This window comes from Thermobia domestica, chromosome 5 (genome assembly GCF_964235325.1).
Source record: "Thermobia domestica chromosome 5, izTheDome1.hap1.1, whole genome shotgun sequence".
Taxonomy (NCBI): domain Eukaryota; kingdom Metazoa; phylum Arthropoda; class Insecta; order Zygentoma; family Lepismatidae; genus Thermobia; species Thermobia domestica.
The window spans coordinates 170,037,948-170,052,946 of NC_137458.1; the positions used below are offsets into that span (position 1 = coordinate 170,037,948).

Consider the following 14,999-nt stretch of genomic DNA (forward strand, 5'->3'; position numbering starts at 1 on the left):
GTCCCGGGTTCGATATCCGGTGAAGACAATGTGAGTCGAATCCTATGTTACCCTGTAGGTACCATCCTTAGAACGTCATCATCTCATACAGTACTAATCACCATGCATTCTCCTTGCTTAGGGACCTCCACATCATCATCATCGCTCACACGGGGTTATTAATACGAGTACAAATCAATGCCACGCGTCGCACGAGGGCATAATTAAGGCCTTTCTTTCATTGAATATCAATGTAATTTGTCTTCCATGCCACACTCACCGACTGTACTTAACACTTAACAGAAATACAATAGCCTCTGGAGGCGAGATTTGACACTAATCTTTTCCTGGAATTTTGGAGAGAGCTTGCATTTTAGGGACCACAGGAAAGACTAACATTTAACTTCGTTTCTGTAAGATATCCAAGAATTCAGTCACGCTTCAGTTCAAAAGGCCCCTTCCTCGTAAATCCGTCACTGACAACGGGATATTAATATCACTAATAGTCAATTTCACGAGACTCACAGGAGGGGTAATTACAGCCTTTCTTATCATTTAGCACACTAGTGTCGTTTTTTCTTCCACGCTGCACTTACCTGGTGATGTACCGCGCCACAATTACCTCTGGTGGCGAGAATTGGAACTAATTTTGTTTTCTATACCAATCGCTTCTGCATGTTCCCAAATGTACTTCTACCACGTTTGGTTGCATTCCGTGAAGTGGTTACGTCTCCAGAGTTATGTGAAGAGCGATACTTATTTTATGATAACCTGGTACTTTAATCAAGCATACTATCGGATATGACAGTGTAAAATACCAGCCACACCGCAAATTTACACATAATACAGTAAATTCAACATTTTTAGTTTAAAATCATGATTTTCAAAACTGAGTCAGCTGCTATCGATTTTGTTCGTTGCTTCCAAAATCAAGGTCCATGAAACCGGGGAATGAACATAAATAAGAGGATAATTTATAGTACAGGATGGCGCACGAAATGATCCACCATTTTCTTTTCAAATAAAAACTTTATTCACAATCAGAACAGAAAGAAATGCACGTCACAAGAGAGTGTACTGTGGAGAAATGTTCAGCCATTGTTGATCTGAACTGCATTTAATCGAACATTGAGGTTATTCACTACTCGACGACACATGTTTTCATCAATTTCACTGCAAGCCTGAACAAGAAGTCGTCTGAGCTCTACCAAATTGTAGAGATGTTTCGGAAAAATCTTTTCCTTCAAATACCCCCACAGAAAGTAATCACATGGGTTAATATTAGGACTATGAGGTGGCCAAGATTGTCCAGCATGAAACCGATCTGGGAACCGATCAGAAATAACGCACATGTGTGTAATACTTCGTGTAAGAAATCCAAGACAACATTGGCAGTGTGCGGTTTGGCCCCATCTTGCATGAACCACTGCGTGCTGATGGGCAAAGCAGTAGCAAGCACCTGCGGGACAAAGTTATTTCGGAGCAGAGTCAAGTACCGCTCACTGTTTACTGTTTCTTCGAAGAAGAATGGCCCAATCAGTCCATGGCTGGAAATTGCAACCCACACTGTAGTCCTAGGAGCGTGGTGTTGTTTTTCATGAATCAACCGTGGATTTTCATTGGCCCAAAAACGCACATTTTGTTTGTTGACCACTCCGTCCAAATGGAAATGCGCCTCGTCAGAAAACCAAACGTTGTGAAGGATTCGTTGCGCGAACACTAATCTCTGCTGCTTGTGATCATTTGTGAATCGTTGCACAATAATCATCTTGTATGGATAAAAATGGAGGTCACTCTTCAGAATTCGTTGAACCGAACGTCTTGATATGCCAAGTTGCACTGCTGCCTTTCTTGTCGTCTTCCCGAGACTCCTCTGCATTGCAACTCTAACAGCTTCAATAGTCTGAGGCGAACACACAGGATTATGTCGAGGACGCTTCGGCTCCAATATTGTACCTTCTCTCTGAAAGCTTTCATACAGTCTATGGATGGTTTTGTCGGAGGGAGCCCATCGGGCATTAAACCTCTCTCGAAACCGTCTTTGAGCAACAATAACACTTTTTGATTCATGGAACAAAATCACGATTGTTGAGTGCTGTTCTGTGATCAGTTTGCTCTTGTCAGCTATCTTGAAAACTAGCCCTCTAGCGGCGACAGGGTGAATCAGTTGTCAATTTCTTCTTCAACTGTTTCTCCAAACTGTACTGCTACTGCTGTAAAAGTGTACATTGCGATTTCTTGTTCCCCTGAAACGATAAAAAACAAAAAGTGGATCATTTCGTGCGCTACCCTGTAAATAATCAACTATTAATACAATGTGGTAAGAAACTATTTGCGTTGTTTTTGAATTACAACCTCTGAAGTTTATTTTTCCCACGCTTTCGGCACCTTATATCGCCGAAAATATCCCTCACTGACCAAAGTTCCAGAGGACCTTTGTACTTGTTTCGGTGTCAGGAATCAGCTCCCGAAGTTTGTTCAAATAGTTTCTTACCACCCTGTATATATCAGAGTCGGATTTAGGTTTGGTGGGGTCCTAAACTATTAAAGGTAATGGGGCCCTTTAAGTATCGAGATGAACATAGGTACCCTACATACACAAATGATGAAACTAGTGGTATTTTAGAAAACAGGTTAGCAGAAGGGGCCCCATTACTTACATCTCAGGAATTTACACAACACGAAGCACTGTTACTATATGTAGATTTTAAGTATTTCTCTTATATTTTGCAAGATATATATTTTGTATATTTTGGAGAATATTCAGTTGTTTTCTTAATTTTTTTTGGCCCCTAAGCTCTAGCTGTTAGCTTATACGTAAATCCGGCACTGATATATAATCTAAATTCAACTGTTAAAATGTTGATACCCGTTTTAGGAGGCAAGCCAAATTAGAATTCCCGTGAATATAATATTTTTTTTCTTTCTTGGTAGAGTTGTAATGGTCTTCCTCACTAACATACTAAAAGTCCTTCCTGATCCGTCTTGTGCTAAAGCCAGCGTCGTGGCGTGGGCGGGACGACCGGGGCGATTGCCCCGAGCACCACGACGACAAATCAACAAAATTCAAGGAATACAGATTATGTTGATAAATGAAATTTTTCAAAAAAAAAAAAAAATATATTAATTCAGATATTTTAATAATGATAAGTAACATTTATTTATTTCATAAGGACAACACAACAGGCTTAATGCCCAGTTAATGTCGTGTACATAATTATCTTACACTATTATAATACATTATTACGTATACAAACACAAATATACGTCGTTTAATTATGCAGAAATTATTGACTGACAATTGTTTTGAAGTTGTTATCGGACATACGAGTACTAAATACATCTGCTACATGAAATTACTCATTTCGTTACCTGAAGCACACATTCTTCACAGAGGAGACTTATGTAATATGTTAGTACAGAGGTGTTCAAATTATTAGACTCAACATTCAGTTTCCGAATATTTTACTGTTCTTACAATATTACGTGAGAAAATACGTTCGAACTTAGTCCAAATTACTACTTTGTAACTTTGTCCTAATTTCTAGTGAGTGTGGCATATGCTCTTCGATATCAATAAAACAAATGCGTACGTAACATTCAAATATAATTACTATGAACTGTGTATACACAAATTGGAAACAAAAAATGAAACGCAATACTTACAAGAAAAATATTTCTCACACAGAGATTAATATTTCTTATAAAATCTCTTATTCTTTATTAAGTCTTTTATCCTTTGTGGCATCCTATGTACGAGTTTAGCACATTTTACCTTCAATTCAGCATCGTGATACCACAAAATGTCGATCTCCTTGATTAATTGAAGTTTGGTTCTAATGTACTTCTTCTCTAGCTTTTCTTTTATGAAGCTCAAAAAGTTTTCAATCGGGTTCATATCAGGACTAGTGCCTTGCCACGGAAGAACACTAATTTCGTTGTCCTCGAAGAATTTTGTCACAACTTTGGCCCGGTGGCATGGGACTCCATCATGCATAAAGATGAATTGTACGTCATCAAACCAGGGTGAAGTCTGGAAAAGCAGTTCTTCTTGAAGAACCTTAGGTAACGGTCGTACTTCATTGTCCTCTCTACTATATACGGTCTTCCAGGCCCGAAGACAAGAGATCACACCCCAGACCATGACTGAAGTAGGATGCTTCACGGTTTACTAAAGACATTTGAACTCGATTTCCTCCCAGGTCAACGTCGCACATATTGTGAACATTCATCAGACACAAAGATACATTATTCATTACTGAAACACACTATTCTCCAATCGTCACTAGTCCAATATCCTAGGCCTCGTGCCCATTCGAGGCGCTTCTTTGCCATGATTGGAGTAGACTCAAATTTTTGTTTTCATTCTTGACCGTGTGCTTTTATTCCCCCGGCACAAAGAATCCTTCGAACACTTCCAGGCCAAATGTCTGCGCCATACTCAGCCATTTTTATGCTTAAGTCTATTAGAAGTTGCACTTCTGTTTCCCAAAGCCATTTTTTTTTTTTTTTTTTTTTTTTTTTTTTTTTTTTAGTTTTTTGATACCTCTTGGCGATAGCTTCGGTTCTGCCCACACTTCCCAACCCTATTTTCGCTCTTGTTCATTTCAACAGAGATTCTACTCACAGATTTTTGTTCTATCCCAACTCTACTAGCAATGTATTTCCACAGAAATATTTTGTTAACTTCCATTTTATGCGAAGAAAGGTCTTTTGCTTTTCTCGTTATGCTGCAATTACAGAATAAAAAATTGATACATGAAACACATCACGATCATTTTGAACTGGCCCATTCGAAATGTTGAACGCTTTGAATGTCATTAACTTCTTATGACAGCAACCACAACACTTCAGACTGTAACTTGTTGATATGAACCACAATAGCTATCTACAACTGAAATACCACTTTCAGAATTTTCCCCCTCATTACCATCTGCTGTTCAACGGTGATATCACCACTTCAACTGTAAAGTAAACAAATGAAGGATCCTATATTGGTGGTTTAACCATTAGATTAAATGTTCTAGAACTCTGAAAGTTTACATCAATTTTGCACTTTTCGAGCGTGAGTCTAATAATTTGAACACGTCTGTACTTGATTTTCTACAATAGAATGTTCTAGTGTTTGCTGTTCTACTCTTACCTGTTGGGACACATAATAATACTTCTGAAACTAATTCTAGACAGTCAATTTTACCGTTTACTAATTTACGTAAGAACAACAGATCAAACATCCATATCCTTTGCTCTAATGTTTGAAAACTAAAATTCGTTACTAAGTCTTCCTAGGGGACATAACTTGGGTAGAAACCGATTTTCTTGTATGCAAGCATTTTTAATAATTTAAACTGTATATTTTCTATTGCGTCACAGTATTTAGTGACATTTCGTGCCCAAACAGTACAACAGTATTCTAATTTTGACCTTACATACGAAAAATATAACCTTATAAATGTTGAATCTTTGTAAAAATCCTGCCCTATCCTATAAATTAAACCTAGGTTTCTATATGCACTATTCGTTATTGCGTCGTGTTGAGCAAAGGTTAATTTGCTATCAAATATAACTGCTAGATCTTTGATAGTATTTGAGGTAGACAAGGAAGTGCCAATTATTGTATAGGTAAAGTTAATTGGATTTTCTTTCCTCGTGAAATATACAGATTTATATTTTGATACATTCGGGATTATTTTATTCTTATGACACCATATTTGAACTCTCTGTAGGTCCAGTTGAGGTTTTGTGCAGTCATCAATTGAACTTAGTTTAGAGTATAATTTGAGATCGTAGGCAAAAAGAACTTGAGAAGTTTTAATACACAGAGGAATATCATTAATAACAAGAAGAAACAACAGGGGACCTAGATTATTTCCTTGAAAGACTCCCGATAGAGCATTAAACTTCAAAATTACCGGTAATGTAAAATATCGTCTAGGATTATTCAACTGGCACTCTCTCCAGCTCTCTGTGAGAAGGGATTTTTTTTTCATCTTGGAATTTAATATTTGTATCGTTATTTGTATATCCTATGCTATTAATATGTTGATGTGTATCAAGTTCAAAATAAACAAGAATAGCACTCGATTTCAATAATTCAAGACCATGTTTTCATTAACTTTTATGTTTTAACTACAAAAGCCATTCACTTTAAAAAATTGACATAATACCAATTTCTTTTATCTTACATTCCATATTTAAATCTAGCAGTACAGAATAAAATCTGGTTGTTTCTCATAACACACTGTGAGGGGGGGCGCTTGGGAACTCTCGCCCCAGCGCTTACAACCCACGCGACGGCCTGGCTAAAGGCGCCATCTTAGAGAAATAGCGGGGGATCACTTTAATTTGGTTTTCGGTTAATTTCTCAAAACATTAAATTTTATAAAAATTAACTGAATCAATTTGAAAGAGCAGAAAAGTTTCCTATCAGAGTTTTCAGATTTTACCTAAGACTCACTATTCTTTATTATGGTGAAATGATGGTGATTTCGCAAATTGCTGGAGAAAAATCTTCACGGATCAAAAAACTACAGCGAGATTTATACTCATTCCCTAATACTTCACTTCTCCTCTTGTATGACGCGAACTTCACTGCAGTGCTTTGTCTTGTAGCGCCCCGAGCTGTTTGGGCGGCGTCTCTTCTGGAGTCGGCTGACGATCGCTAGTTCGACTCCCTGATAGAGTACAACAATGTTCCAGAGAAATTAAACGTAGATTTAAACTTGATTGATGACGGTATTTATTGGTTGAAGAGGTTGTATTATCTGTCAGAAAAGTAAATGTACACCTATTTTTCGAGTCTGGCATTCCTGCGGTCCATCCGTGGAGAGTATGAGAATTAAATCAATCAAATATTTACTGAGGGGCAAAAAGAAAAGTTTAATCTGAATAAGACATTGCAGAGGGGCACAAGCTCTGAATACGAATAGTGCATAGTGTAAATAAAGGACGACACCGAAAGAGAAAGCCAGAAACAGCTGTTAAACTTAGAAAACAGAGTAAAAATTGTCGAAGTGGGAACATAAAACACAAATACAAGAAATACGCCGACAACTCAACGTTCTCCATGCTATGATGTTGGTGTAGTGGTTAAGGTGCTGGATTACAAATGCAAAGGTCGCCGGTTCAAATCCCCATCAAGGACATTTCTCAAAATTTTTGTTGATTATACATACAGCTCATGAGAGGGTAAAAGAGGTCGTATTTAGTTTTTCGTAGCAATTATTATTGGTAATGTTTAGTACTGATAATACTTTTTGTCTTTGCGTATTGCTTTTATTCTTTTCTTCATTTCGAAAGAGAAGAATATCCGAACAAATGCCACCAAAATTTCTCTTATTTTGAATGTAAACGCCATTTGCGATTAGTGAAGAATAAAAATTGAACGTCCCGAAGTAGCTGAAAAAAGAAAAACATGGAAATGAACCATACTCATGATTACAAAAAATACAATTTCTACATGCCTTACACCTCCCGACCACGTTTCTACGTTAGCAAGTAAGAGGCTTGTGTTTAGGTTAGGTTGGTCAAGACGTTTTGCAAAGGGGCCAGGTTTATCTCTGACGCACCACAGGTGGGAGAAGGGAGCAAAACACTTTTTCTCTCTGTGTGTGTGTGTCTATTTATCTATCTATCTGTATATATATAACGCTATTTGTGAATGCAATAACCACCCTAATTTTCAGAGGATTGAGACGAAACTTGGCACAAACATTAACTCTTGAAATATCTTGATGCGTTCGTTAACCAGAATAATCAGATGTAAATGTTCAAAATGGCGGCCCTTCAAGCTCTTAAAAAGTTCCAAGAAAACCAAATTTTGCCCATAAATAGGTATTCAGAAAGTTTGAATAACTTTTCCTCTTTTCCTGAAATGTTTGTGTGCGAAAGGCGAGGAGCGTTATTTGATTTGCTTTTTAGTAACACTTTGGAATGCATATAAAGGTAGGCAACATTAGTGGTAAGTAAAACAATAATAATAATAACAATAATAATAATAATAATAATAATAATAATGTGTTGTTTGTGGCAAGGCAATATCTTCCTCAATTGTTCTTCAAACGTAATGGTTGTAACGCCACATCTTCCTTACAAACAAAATATTAGCAATTTATATCGAGAGAACGGGAAATTGTATAGTGATGGGAGCAACGTTGGACAGTATTTACTCATAGTACTCAGAAAAATAAGCGATTTCAATGCAAAATGAACGAAGAGTTATTGTCATGGGGAGTCATGGGGCCACGGCAGAGCCTCTTTAGGCAAAATGGCGATAACTTATATCGAGAGAACAGGAGGTGATAGTGGGATAGGACCAACGTTTGACACCGTGGATCCATAAGCCGCATCGAAAAAATTCGGGGGGCGGACGCCAGCGAGCCTTACTTATTTCCACATAATAATATAAAATTGTATTGTCGAAATACACACACGAGTTAGCTACTAATATTTCATATTATTATTATTATTATTATTATTATTATTATTATTATTATTATTATTATTATTATTATTATTATTATTATTATTATTATCAACAGCGTCTTTTCATTACATGAGCATGTTTGACATGAAACCAAAGAGAAGATCCATCATTCGTAGAAAGAATAAGAATAGCCAGTTACTCTAACTGTGAGCTACAGCGAAAAATACGAAAAAGTGACTACCTATAGCGATAAGGAACAATACTTTCTCTCAAATGGATAAACAAATCAAGCCAAGATAGATTCGAGTTCGCATGGACGGCGCGAAAAGCCAGTGCTTTGTCCACTTTTTTTTAACTGACTCACCGAACGTGTTTCAGTAACTTCCTTATTGCTAATTTTACTTGCTTCACTCGTTTAACTTGCTTTTTCTAATAACTTATAACGACATCGACACCAACACAGAAACATAGAGAACAGTTAAAAATCATAGATTCTCTCCCGCCGGGAATCGAACCCGGGACACCATACACTAAAGACGCACGCGCTAGCCACTAGACCAGCAGGGAGGGCATAGCTCAGTCTCTGTGTCGTTAGGGATTACAATCGCTGTATTGCCAGCTATCACTTCTGTAGGTTGTATAATATGATCACATGTTTCTTCTTTGCTGGAAGAGTTAAACCTACATTCTATGTAAGACATGAGGTATTTAGAACTACATGCTCTTCATATAATGTAATAAAAGGGTCATGCTGGGAATAAGAAAAAGAACATTCCTTGGACAAAACGGAAACTATTGGCATCGAAAATATTCATCTACGAGGCATGCGCAGTAGTATATTTCAGAATAGTTACTGTTCAGTTCAGTAAACGAAGAAAGGGGTATAAAAAAGCAAATATGTCGCGTCAACGAGATCGACCAGTGTTGATAGAGGCGGAAGCAGATGTGTAGTATTCCAACAACTTGGTTAAATTGATAATTGGTTCTTTATTCTGTAGTAGGTCGTATCACAACTTTACGGGAGAGCAGAGAAAGACTTACTGACGCTATTATAGAGTAAGCTTTAGTAACACGATCATATAGACACAAATGGATGTAACTGTGAGTACTACAACTTGGATTTAACGAAAGCCGTTTTGATATTCAGTGGTTTGCAGGGTTGTATAAGACACAATACAATTCTTCATACCTCAGCTTCCAGTAGCTAGATACATGCAATTTCTGGTTAGATACTGAAACTGCTGTCGGATTTTAATACATGACGTATTGCAGGATACAAAATGCTTTGCATTACTTGTTTGTTTGTAGACAGCTACTAGCTTAGTGTTCTGAAAGGTTGGGTATAAACTAGAGATAGGCAATTCCGGAATTATTACTTTTCGGACTCCCGAAAGTAAACCCGGGCAAATTCCGGAATTCGGAAAATTCAGATTTTGGAATAATTCCGGAATTCGGAAAAATCCGAAATTTAGAAATTTCTGATTTCGTTAACATTCCGGAATTCGAAAAAATCCTGATTTCTTTCGAAATCCGGAGTTTTTCTCAATTCCGGAGTTTTCTAAATTCCGGATTCTTTCCGAGTTCCGAAATTCTTCTGAATTCCGGAGTTTAACTGAATTCCATAATTTTCCGAAATACGGAAAATGAAAGTTCCGCTTCCGAAAAATATATTTATTTTGGTTATTATGAATCGTGGCGGAAATAAGTCTTTGACCAGGTAATGGCGACTGCTTTGAAAGAAATGGAGAGTATGAGAATTCATTCTTTTATATTTGTAGTTTCGTGTGGAGAAAAATCAAACTTGTGAACCAACGGTTCAAGAACAACTCAAGTTATTAATGTAAACTTTGCCGACTTCATAAAATACGAAAGACATTTTGAATCGAAGAAATATAACATACAAGTTTGCAAGCGGAGACAAAGAAACCTAACGTAACCAGACTAAAAACGAATCGTTTACCGCGTAGCGATCGCGGTTCAGTGGTCGAGGTGCTTGTGCGAATGCACGCTGTAATTTTTTTTTAACTTTAGGATTTCTGATTGCGATTGATAATAATAATAGTTATTATTATCTCGTAGAAGATTAAAAGCTAGGAGCTAATTATCGCTCAGGTCATATCATTACAAGCAGAAACGTGACATATGGAAAGAATATTTCGGTTTGGTTTAATGTTGCTCACGAGAAGAGGATTTTCTCATCTCGTTTCTAAAACAAACAAAATAACATGAGAATTAACATTTTACATTCGAGACGGGTCAAGGCTAACTCAAAATTTTCGTCTCTCTTTGGAGATGAGAATCGAGACGAGACGAAAAGTATCGTAAACATTTCCCGTCTTGTCTCGATTCTCGAAATAGTGTATGTGTCCATTCTTTAACTAACAATTGCTCTGTAGACTGAATCTCATAGGCTATTTCATTACATTCTATTTCAGAGCTCATTGAATTATGCTCTGTGCAGGTATTTTGTAGCAAAGCTTTTATATTTACCTCTGCATATCCTAAAAATTAGTTTATCATATGCCTTACTGTTCCCTGATATTCAGTTATATTTATTACAGTTATTTTCCTTAAAACACACAGTAGAATACTTCCTACATGAAACTTCAATAGAACATTCTAATTTAAAATGTTGGTAGTTGCAGAGGTGTGTCTTGAAGGTACGGAACCCTTTCCCCGAAATCTCTACCTTTAAGTAAGTTTTGCCAAGTTTCAGGGCAAGTATAAAACTTTTATTATTATTATTTTTATTATTATTATTATTATTATTATTATTATTATTATTATTATTATTATTATTATATCAACACCGTGTATAATCTTTAAAAGATATACGGTTTGTATCTGAATAGTAAAAGCTAATTGACTGTCGATCTCGGCGTCAAGAAGTCTTCAGGAGGCAAGGACATCGGTCACATTCTGGGTTCGAGTTCCGAAGGGGCAAGTATTCGGGCTCGAGCCAAAAATTGTTAGAAGTTATAGACTTCAGTCAATATCATTAGATGAACATGTTTGGAACGAACCAATAATGTTTCTGTAATGATATTTCCACCAAAGTGCATGCCGTAGCTAATTTATTCGTTGATCTAGAGACAATTTAGTGCCCATTAATAAATTAAATAACATACAATGGAGTAAAATTACAGAAATAATATCGTATTATACAGTAATTTCGCCGTGCAAGTTCAATATAATAATAATATTAATATTAATATTAATATTAATAATAATAATAATAATAATAATAATAATAATAATAATAATAATAATAATACATTTTCATCGGCCCTGCGCGGAAAGTGAGAAGTAAATCAATCACATGTTTAGTCAAGGTAAGGAGAAAAGCCTAAACTGAATAAGACATTGAAGCGGGTCACAAGCTGGGAATAAGAATAGTGCATGGTCTAAATAACGGACGACACCGAAAGAGGAATCCAGAAACAGCAGGTAAACGGAGAAGAAAGGGTAGAAATTGTTGAAGTGAAAACATAAAATACAAATACGAATAGGGATGAGCACGAGTTGAGCCAAAATTCGACTCGACTCGAGTTCAATACGAGTCGAGTCAAAGATAATTTTTTTTAGTTGAGTTCCGAGCGGAGTTTAGAAAATTCCGGAATTGAGAAAAACTCCGTATTTCGAAAGAAATCAGGATTTTTTCGAATTCCGGAATGTTAACGAAATCAGAAATTTCTAAATTTTGGATTTTTCCGAATTCCGGAATTATTCCAAAATCGGAATTTTCCGAATTCCGGAATTTGTCCGGGTTTACTTTCGGGAGTCCGAAAAGTAATAATTCCGGAATTGCCTATCTCTAGTTTATACACAACCTTTCAGAACACTAAGCTAATAGCTGTCTACAAACAAACAAGTAATGCAAAGCATTTTGTATCCTGCAATACGTCATGTATTAAAATCCGACAGCAGTTTCAGTATCTAACCAGAAATTGCATGTATCTAGCTACTGGAAGCTGAGGTATGAAGAATTGTATTGTGTCTTATACAACCCTGCAAACCACTGAATATCAAAACGGCTTTCGTTAAATCCAAGTTGTAGTGCTCACAGTTACATCCATTTGTGTCTATATGATCGTGTTACTAAAGCTTACTCTATAATAGCGTCAGTAAGTCTTTCTCTGCTCTCCCGTAAAGTTGATACGACCTACTACAGAATAAAGAACCAATTATCAATTTAACCAAGTTGTTGGAATACTACACATCTGCTTCCGCCTCTATCAACACTGGTCGATCTCGTTGACGCGACATATTTGCTTTTTTATACCCCTTTCTTCGTTTACTGAACTGAACAGTAACTATTCTGAAATATACTACTGCGCATGCCTCGTAGATGAATATTTTCGATGCCAATAGTTTCCGTTTTGTCCAAGGAATGTTCTTTTTCTTATTCCCAGCATGACCCTTTTATTACATTATATGAAGTGCATGTAGTTCTAAATACCTCATGTCTTACATAGAATGTAGGTTTAACTCTTCCAGCAAAGAAGAAACATGTGATCATATTATACAACCTACAGAAGTGATAGCTGGCAATACAGCGATCGTAATCCCTAACGACACAGAGACTGAGCTATGCCCTCCCTGCTGGTCTAGTGGCTAGCGCGTGCGTCTTTAGTGTATGGTGTCCCGGGTTCGATTCCCGGCGGGAGAGAATCTATGATTTTTAACTGTTCTCTATGTTTCTGTGTTGGTGTCGATGTCGTTATAAGTTATTAGAAAAAGCAAGTTAAACGAGTGAAGCAAGTAAAATTAGCAATAAGGAAGTTACTGAAACACGTTCGGTGAGTCAGTTAAAAAAAAGTGGACAAAGCACTGGCTTTTCGCGCCGTCCATGCGAACTCGAATCTATCTTGGCTTGATTTGTTTATCCATTTGAGAGAAAGTATTGTTCCTTATCGCTATAGGTAGTCACTTTTTCGTATTTTTCGCTGTAGCTCACAGTTAGAGTAACTGGCTATTCTTATTCTTTCTACGAATGATGGATCTTCTCTTTGGTTTCATGTCAAACATGCTCATGTAATGAAAAGACGCTGTTGATAATAATAATAATAATAATAATAATAATAATAATAATAATAATAATAATAATATTAATAATAATAATAATAATAATAATATGAAATATTAGTAGCTAACTCGTGTGTGTATTTCGACAATATATTTTTATATTATTATGTGGAAATAAGTAAGGCTCGCTGGCGTCCGCCCCCCGAATTTTTTCGATGCGGCTTATGGATCCACGGTGTCGAACGTCGGTCCTATCCCACTATCACCTCCTGTTCTCTCGATATAAGTTATCGCCATTTTGCCTAAAGAGGCTCTGCCGTGGCCCCATGACTCCCCATGACAATAACTCTTCGTTCATTTTGCATTGAAATCGCTTATTTTTTTGAGTACTATGAGTAAATACTGTCCAACGTTGTTCCCATCACTATACAATTTCCCGTTCTCTCGATATAAATTGCTAATATTTTGTTTGTAAGGAAGATGTGGCGTTACAACCATTACGTTTGAAGAGCAATTGAGGAAGATATTGCCTTGCCACAAACAACACTTATTATTATTATTATTATTATTATTATTATTATTATTATTATTATTATTATTGTTTTACTTACCACTAATGTTGCCTATCTTTATATGCATTGCAAAGTGTTACTAAAAAGCAAATCAAATAACGCTCCTCGCCTTTCGCACACAAACATTTCAGGAAAAGAGGAAAAGTTATTCAAACTTTCTGAATACCTATTTATGGGCAAAATTTGGTTTTCTTGGTACTTTTTAAGAGCTTGAAGGGCCGCCATTTTGAACATTTACATCTGATTATTCTGGTTAACGAACGCATCAAGATATTTCAAGAGTTAATGTTTGTGCCAAGTTTCGTCTCAATCCGCTGAAAATTAGGGTGGTTATTGCATTCACAAATAGCGTTATATATATACAGATAGATAGACAAATAGACACACACACACACAGAGAAAAAGTGTTTTGCTCCCTTCTCCCACCTGTGGTGCGTCAGAGATAAACCTGGCCCCTTTGCAAAACGTCTTGACCAACCTAACCTAAACACAAGCCTCTTACTTGCTAACGTAGAAACGTGGTCGGGAGGTGTAAGGCATGTAGAAATTGTATTTTTTGTAATCATGAGTATGGTTCATTTCCATGTTTTTCTTTTTTCAGCTACTTCGAGACGTTCAATTTTTATTCTTCACTAATCGCAAATGGCGTTTACATTCAAAATAAGAGAAATTTTGGTGGCATTTGTTCGGATATTCTTCTCTTTCGAAATGAAGAAAAGAATAAAAGCAATACGCAAAGACAAAAAGTATTATCAGTACTAAACATTACCAATAATAATTGCTACGAAAAACTAAATACGACCTCTTTTACCCTCTCATGAGCTGTATGTATAATCAACAAAAATTTTGAGAAATGTCCTTGATGGGGATTTGAACCGGCGACCTTTGCATTTGTAATCCAGCACCTTAACCACTACACCAACATCATAGCATGGAGAACGTTGAGTTGTCGGCGTATTTCTTGTATTTGTGTTTTATGTTCCCACTTCGACAATTTT

At 36.5% G+C, this 14,999-nt stretch overlaps 2 protein-coding genes across 2 annotated transcripts in view; one reads left to right on the top strand and one right to left on the bottom strand.

The window, feature by feature from the left end:
- LOC145686263 (mannan endo-1,4-beta-mannosidase-like) overlaps positions 1-14,999 on the top strand; it is a 506,707-nt gene that overhangs the window by 332,764 nt on the left and 158,944 nt on the right. The window lies entirely within an intron of this gene.
- Positions 2,087-14,999, bottom strand: part of LOC145686267 (uncharacterized) — a 223,769-nt gene continuing 210,856 nt past the window's right edge. The window contains exon 5 of the transcript XR_014131565.1: positions 2,087-2,225. The gene's annotated coding sequence lies outside the window, so the exon portion shown is untranslated. The remainder of the gene's footprint in view (positions 2,226-14,999) is intronic.